The sequence below is a fragment of the Taudactylus pleione genome, unplaced genomic scaffold (genome assembly GCF_031769625.1).
Source record: "Taudactylus pleione unplaced genomic scaffold, aTauple2 ptg000550l, whole genome shotgun sequence".
NCBI lineage: Eukaryota > Metazoa > Chordata > Amphibia > Anura > Myobatrachidae > Taudactylus > Taudactylus pleione.
Window position 1 is genome coordinate 512501 of NW_028284952.1, and position 5000 is coordinate 517500.

A 5000-nucleotide genomic window follows, 5' to 3' on the forward strand; every position below is an offset into this window, starting at 1 on the left:
TGGACATGGCCAATGTCGTTTGATCTTGGAAGCTATGCAGTGTTGGGCATGGTCAGTACTTGGATGGGAGACCACCTGGGAATACCAGGTGCTGTAGGTAATTTTATACTGCCATAACATTCTTTTCTATTACATTTTTCATTTAATTTTTTCAACTTATCAATGAATTTACTTGAGTTAAGAAGTAAAAGATGTCTAAAGTTAAAGCTTTTAGCACCTACAGCCAAACCACACTGGACATGCCCAATCTCATCTGATCTTGGAAGCTATGCAGTGTTGGGCCTGGTTAGTACTTGGATGGGAGACCACCTGGGAATACCAGGTGCTGTAGGTAATTTTATATAGCCATAACATTACATTTTACATTGCATTTTTTCAACTTAGCAATGAATTTACTTGAGTTAAGAAGTAAAAGAGGTCTAAAGTTAATATTTTTCAGGACCTATAGGCAAACCACACTGGACATAGCCAATGTCGTTTGATCTTGGAAGCTATGCAGTGTTGGGAATGGTCAGTACTTGGATGGGAGACCACCTTGGAAAACCAGGTGCAGTAGGTAATTTTATACTGCCATAACATTCTTATCTATTACATTTTACATTTAATTTTTTCAACTTATCAATGAATTTACTTGAGTAAAGAAGTAAAAGAGGTCTAAAGTTAATGTTTTTGAGCACCTACAGCCAAACCACACTGGACATGCCCAATCTCGTCTGATCTTGGAAGCTATGCAGTGTTGGGCCTGGTTAGTACTTGGATGGGAGACCACCTGGGAATACCAGGTGCTGTAGGTAATTTTATACTGCCATAACATTCTTTTCTATTACATTTTACATTTCATTTTTCAACTTATCATTGAATTTACTTGAGTTAAGAAGTAAAAGAGGTCTAAAGTTAATGTTTTTGAGCACCTACAGCCAATCCACACTGGACATGCCCAATCTCGTCTGAACTTGGAAGCTATGCAGTGTTGGGCCTGGTTAGTACTTGGATGGGAGACCACCAGGGATTACCAGATGCTGTAGGTAATTTTATACTGCCATAACATTCTTTTCTATTACATTTTAAATTTAATTTTTTCAACTTATCAATGAATTTACTTGAGTTAAGAAGTAATAGAGGTCTAAAGTTAATGTTTTTGAGCACCTACATCCAAACCACACTGGACATGCCCAATCTCATCTGATCTTGGAAGCTATGCAGTGTTGGGCCTGGTTAGTACTTGGATGGGAGACCACCTGGGAATACCAGGTGCTGTAGGTAATTTTATATAGCCATAACATTCTTTTCTATTACATTTTACATTACATTTTTTCAATTATAAATGAATTTACTTGAGTTAAGAAGTAAAAGAGGTCTAAAGTTAATATTTTTCAGCACCTATAGCCAAACCACACTGGACATGGCCAATGTCGTTTGATCTTGGAAGCTATGCAGTGTTGGGAATGGTCAGTACTTGGATGGGAGACCACCTGGGAAAACCAGGTGCAGTAGGTAGTTTTATACTGCCATAACATTCTTTTCTATTACATTTTACATATAATTTTTTCAACTTATCAATGAATTTACTTGAGTTAAGAAGTAAAAGAGGTCTAAAGTTAAGGCTTTTAGCACCTATTGCCAAACCACACTGGACATGCCCAATCTCGTCTGATCTTGAAAGCTATTCAGTGTTGGGCCTGGTTAGTACTTGGATGGGAGAACACCTGGGAATACCAGGTGCTGGAGGTAATTTTATATAGCCATGACATTCTTTTCTATTACATTTTACATTACATTTTTTCAACTTAGCAATGAATTTACTTGAGTTAAGAAGTAAAAGAGGTATAAAGTTAATATTTTTGAGCACCTATAGCCAAACCACACTGGACATGGCCAATGTCGTTTGATCTTGGAAGCTATGCAGTGTTGGGCATGGTCAGTACTTGGATGGGAGACCCCCTGGAAATACCAGGTGCTGTAGGTAATTTTATACTGCCATAACATTCTTTTCTATTACATTTTACATTTAATTTTTTCAACTTATCAATGAATTTACTTGAGTTAAGAAGTAAAAGAGGTCTAAAGTTAATGCTTTTAGCACCTACAGCCAAACCACACTGGACATGCCCAATCTCGTCTGATCTTGGAAGCTATGCAGTGTTGGGCCTGGTTTGTACTTGGATGGGAGACCACCTGGGAATACCAGGTGCTGTAGGTAATTTTATATAGCCATAACATTCTTTTCTATTACATTTTACATTACATTTTTTCAATTTATCAATGAATTTACTTGAGTTAAGAAGTAAAAGATGTCTAAAGTTAATGTTTTTGAGCACCTACAGTCAAACCACACTGGACATGCACAATCTCATCTGATCTTGGAAGCTATGCAGTGTTTGGCCTGGTTTGTACTTGGATGGGAGACCACCTGGGAATACCAGGTGCTGTAGGTAATTTTATACTGCCATAACATTCTTTTCTATTACATTTTAAATTTAATTTTTTCAACTTATCAATGAATTTACTTGAGTTAAGAAGTAATAGCGGTATAAATTTAATGCTTTTGGGCACCTACAGCCAAACCACACTGGACATGCCCAATCTTGTCTGATCTTGGAAACTATGCAGTGTTGGGCCTGGTTAGTACTTGGATGGGAGACCACCTGGGAATACCAGGTGCTGTAGGTAATTTTATACTGCCATAACATTCTTTTCTATTACATTTTACATTTAATTTTTTCAACTTATCAATGAATTTACTTGAGTAAAGAAGTAAAAGAGGTCTAAAGTTAATGTCTTTGCGCACCTACAGCCAAACCACACTGGACATGCCCAATCTCGTCTGATATTGGAAGCTATGCAGTGTTGGGCCTGGATAGTACTTGGAAGGGAGACCACCTAGGAATCCCTGGTGCTGTAGGTAATTTTATATAGCCATAACATTCTTTTCTATTACATTTTACATTACATTTTTTCAACTTATCAATGAATTTACTTGAGTTAAGAAGTAATAGCGGTATAAATTTAATGCTTTTGGGCACCTACAGCCAAACCACACTGGACATGCCCAATCTCGTCTGATCTTGGAAACTATGCAGTGTTGGGCCTGGTTAGTACTTGGATGGGAGACCACCTGGCAATACCAGGTGCTGTAGGTAATTTTATACTGCCATAACATTCTTTTCTATTACATTTTACATTTAATTTTTCAACTTATCAATGAATTTACTTGAGTTAAGAAGTAAAAGAGGTCTAAAGTTAATGTTTTTGAGCACCAACAGCCAAACCACAGTGGACATGCCCAATCTCGTCTGATCTTGGAAGCTATGCAGTGTTGGGCCTGGTTAGTACTTGGATGGGAGACCACCTAGGAATCCCAGGTGCTGTAGGTAATTTTATACTGCCATAACAGTCTATTACATTTTACATTTAATTTTTTCAACTTATCAATGAATTTACTTGAGTAAAGAAGTAAAAGAGTTCTAAAGTTAATTTCTTTGAGCACCTACAGCCAAACCACACTGGACATGCCCAATCTCGTCTGATATTGGAAGCTATGCAGTGTTGGGCTTGGGTATTACTTGGATGGGAGACCACCTAGGAATCCCTGGTGCTGTAGGTAATTTTATATAGCCATAACATTCTTTTTCTATTAAATTTTACATTTAATTTTTTCAACTTATCAATGAATTTACTTGAGTTAAGAAGTAAAAGATGTCTAAAGTTAATGTTTTTGAGCACCTACAGTCAAACCACACTGGACATGCCCAATCTCATCTGATCTTGGAAGCTATGCAGTATTTGGCCTGGTTTGTACTTGGATGGGAGACCACCTGGGAATACCAGGTGCTGTAGGTAATTTTATACTGCCATAACATTCTTTTCTAGAACATTTTACATTTAATTTTTTCAACTTATCAATGAATTTACTTGAGTTAAGAAGTAAAAGAGGTCTAAAATTAATGGTTTTGAGCACGTACAGCCAAACCACACTGGACATGCCCAATCTCATCTGATCTTGGAAGCTATGCAGTGTTGGGCCTGGTTAGTACTTGGATGGGAGACCACCTGGGAATACCAGGTGCTGTAGGTAATTTTATACTGCCATAACATTCTTTTCTATTACATTTTACATTTAATTTTTTCAACTTATTAATGAATTTACTTGAGTTAAGAAGTAATAGAGGTCTAAAGTTAAAGCGTTTGTGCACCTACAGCCAAACCACACTGGACATGCCCAATCTTGTCTGATCTTGGAAGCTATGCAGTGTTGGGCCTGGTTAGTACTTGGATGGGAGACCACCTGGGAATACCAGGAGCTGTAGGTAATTTTATACTGCCATAACATTCTTTTCTATTATATTTTACATTTAATTTTACAACTTATCATTGAATTTACTTGAGTTAAGGAGTAAAAGAGGTCTAAACTTAATGTTTTTGAGCACCTACAGCCAAACCACACTGGACATGCCCAATCTCGTCTGATCTTGAAAGCTATGCAGTGTTGGGTCTGGTTAGTACTTGGATGGGAGACCACCTGGGAATACCAGGTGCTGTAGGTAATTTTATACTGCCATAACGTTCTTTTCTATTACATTTTACATTTAATTTTTTCAACTTATCAATGAATTTACTTGAGTTAAGAAGTAATAGCGGTATAAATTTAATGCTTTTGGGCACCTACAGCCAAACCACACTGGACATGCCCAATCTTGTCTGATCTTGGAAACTATGCAGTGTTGGGCCTGGTTAGTACTTGGATGGGAGACCACCTGGGAATACCAGGTGCTGTAGGTAATTTTATACTGCCATAACATTCTTTTCTATTACATTTTACATTTAATTTTTTCAACTTATCAATGAATTTACTTGAGTAAAGAAGTAAAAGAGGTCTAAAGTTAATGTCTTTGCGCACCTACAGCCAAACCACACTGGACATGCCCAATCTCGTCTGATATTGGAAGCTATGCAGTGTTGGGCCTGGATAGTACTTGGATGGGAGACCACCTAGGAATCCC

At 37.5% G+C, this 5000-nt stretch overlaps 2 non-coding genes and 18 pseudogenes across 2 annotated transcripts; all 20 read left to right on the forward strand.

Annotated features, from left to right (window-relative positions):
- Positions 1-100, forward strand: part of LOC148485089 (5S ribosomal RNA) — a 119-nt pseudogene extending 19 nt beyond the window's left edge.
- Positions 101-215: 115 nt separating this feature from the next.
- Positions 216-334, forward strand: LOC148485090 (5S ribosomal RNA). Its single transcript, XR_015871396.1, has one exon. It is a non-coding gene; the product is annotated as a 5S ribosomal RNA (ribosomal RNA).
- A 341-nt stretch (positions 335-675) lies between these two features.
- LOC148485091 (5S ribosomal RNA) lies at positions 676-794 on the forward strand. Its single transcript, XR_015871747.1, has one exon. It is a non-coding gene; the product is annotated as a 5S ribosomal RNA (ribosomal RNA).
- A 115-nt stretch (positions 795-909) lies between these two features.
- LOC148485092 (5S ribosomal RNA) lies at positions 910-1028 on the forward strand (annotated as a pseudogene).
- Positions 1029-1144: 116 nt separating this feature from the next.
- Positions 1145-1263, forward strand: LOC148485093 (5S ribosomal RNA; annotated as a pseudogene).
- Positions 1264-1612: 349 nt separating this feature from the next.
- LOC148485094 (5S ribosomal RNA) lies at positions 1613-1731 on the forward strand (annotated as a pseudogene).
- Positions 1732-1847: 116 nt separating this feature from the next.
- On the forward strand, positions 1848-1966 carry LOC148485095 (5S ribosomal RNA; annotated as a pseudogene).
- Positions 1967-2081: 115 nt separating this feature from the next.
- On the forward strand, positions 2082-2200 carry LOC148485096 (5S ribosomal RNA; annotated as a pseudogene).
- Positions 2201-2316: 116 nt separating this feature from the next.
- Positions 2317-2435, forward strand: LOC148485097 (5S ribosomal RNA; annotated as a pseudogene).
- A 116-nt stretch (positions 2436-2551) lies between these two features.
- Positions 2552-2670, forward strand: LOC148485098 (5S ribosomal RNA; annotated as a pseudogene).
- Positions 2671-2786: 116 nt separating this feature from the next.
- Positions 2787-2905, forward strand: LOC148485099 (5S ribosomal RNA; annotated as a pseudogene).
- A 116-nt stretch (positions 2906-3021) lies between these two features.
- Positions 3022-3140, forward strand: LOC148485100 (5S ribosomal RNA; annotated as a pseudogene).
- Positions 3141-3255: 115 nt separating this feature from the next.
- On the forward strand, positions 3256-3374 carry LOC148485101 (5S ribosomal RNA; annotated as a pseudogene).
- A 111-nt stretch (positions 3375-3485) lies between these two features.
- On the forward strand, positions 3486-3604 carry LOC148485102 (5S ribosomal RNA; annotated as a pseudogene).
- Positions 3605-3721: 117 nt separating this feature from the next.
- LOC148485103 (5S ribosomal RNA) lies at positions 3722-3840 on the forward strand (annotated as a pseudogene).
- A 116-nt stretch (positions 3841-3956) lies between these two features.
- Positions 3957-4075, forward strand: LOC148485104 (5S ribosomal RNA; annotated as a pseudogene).
- A 116-nt stretch (positions 4076-4191) lies between these two features.
- LOC148485105 (5S ribosomal RNA) lies at positions 4192-4310 on the forward strand (annotated as a pseudogene).
- A 115-nt stretch (positions 4311-4425) lies between these two features.
- LOC148485106 (5S ribosomal RNA) lies at positions 4426-4544 on the forward strand (annotated as a pseudogene).
- Positions 4545-4660: 116 nt separating this feature from the next.
- Positions 4661-4779, forward strand: LOC148485107 (5S ribosomal RNA; annotated as a pseudogene).
- A 116-nt stretch (positions 4780-4895) lies between these two features.
- Positions 4896-5000, forward strand: part of LOC148485108 (5S ribosomal RNA) — a 119-nt pseudogene continuing 14 nt past the window's right edge.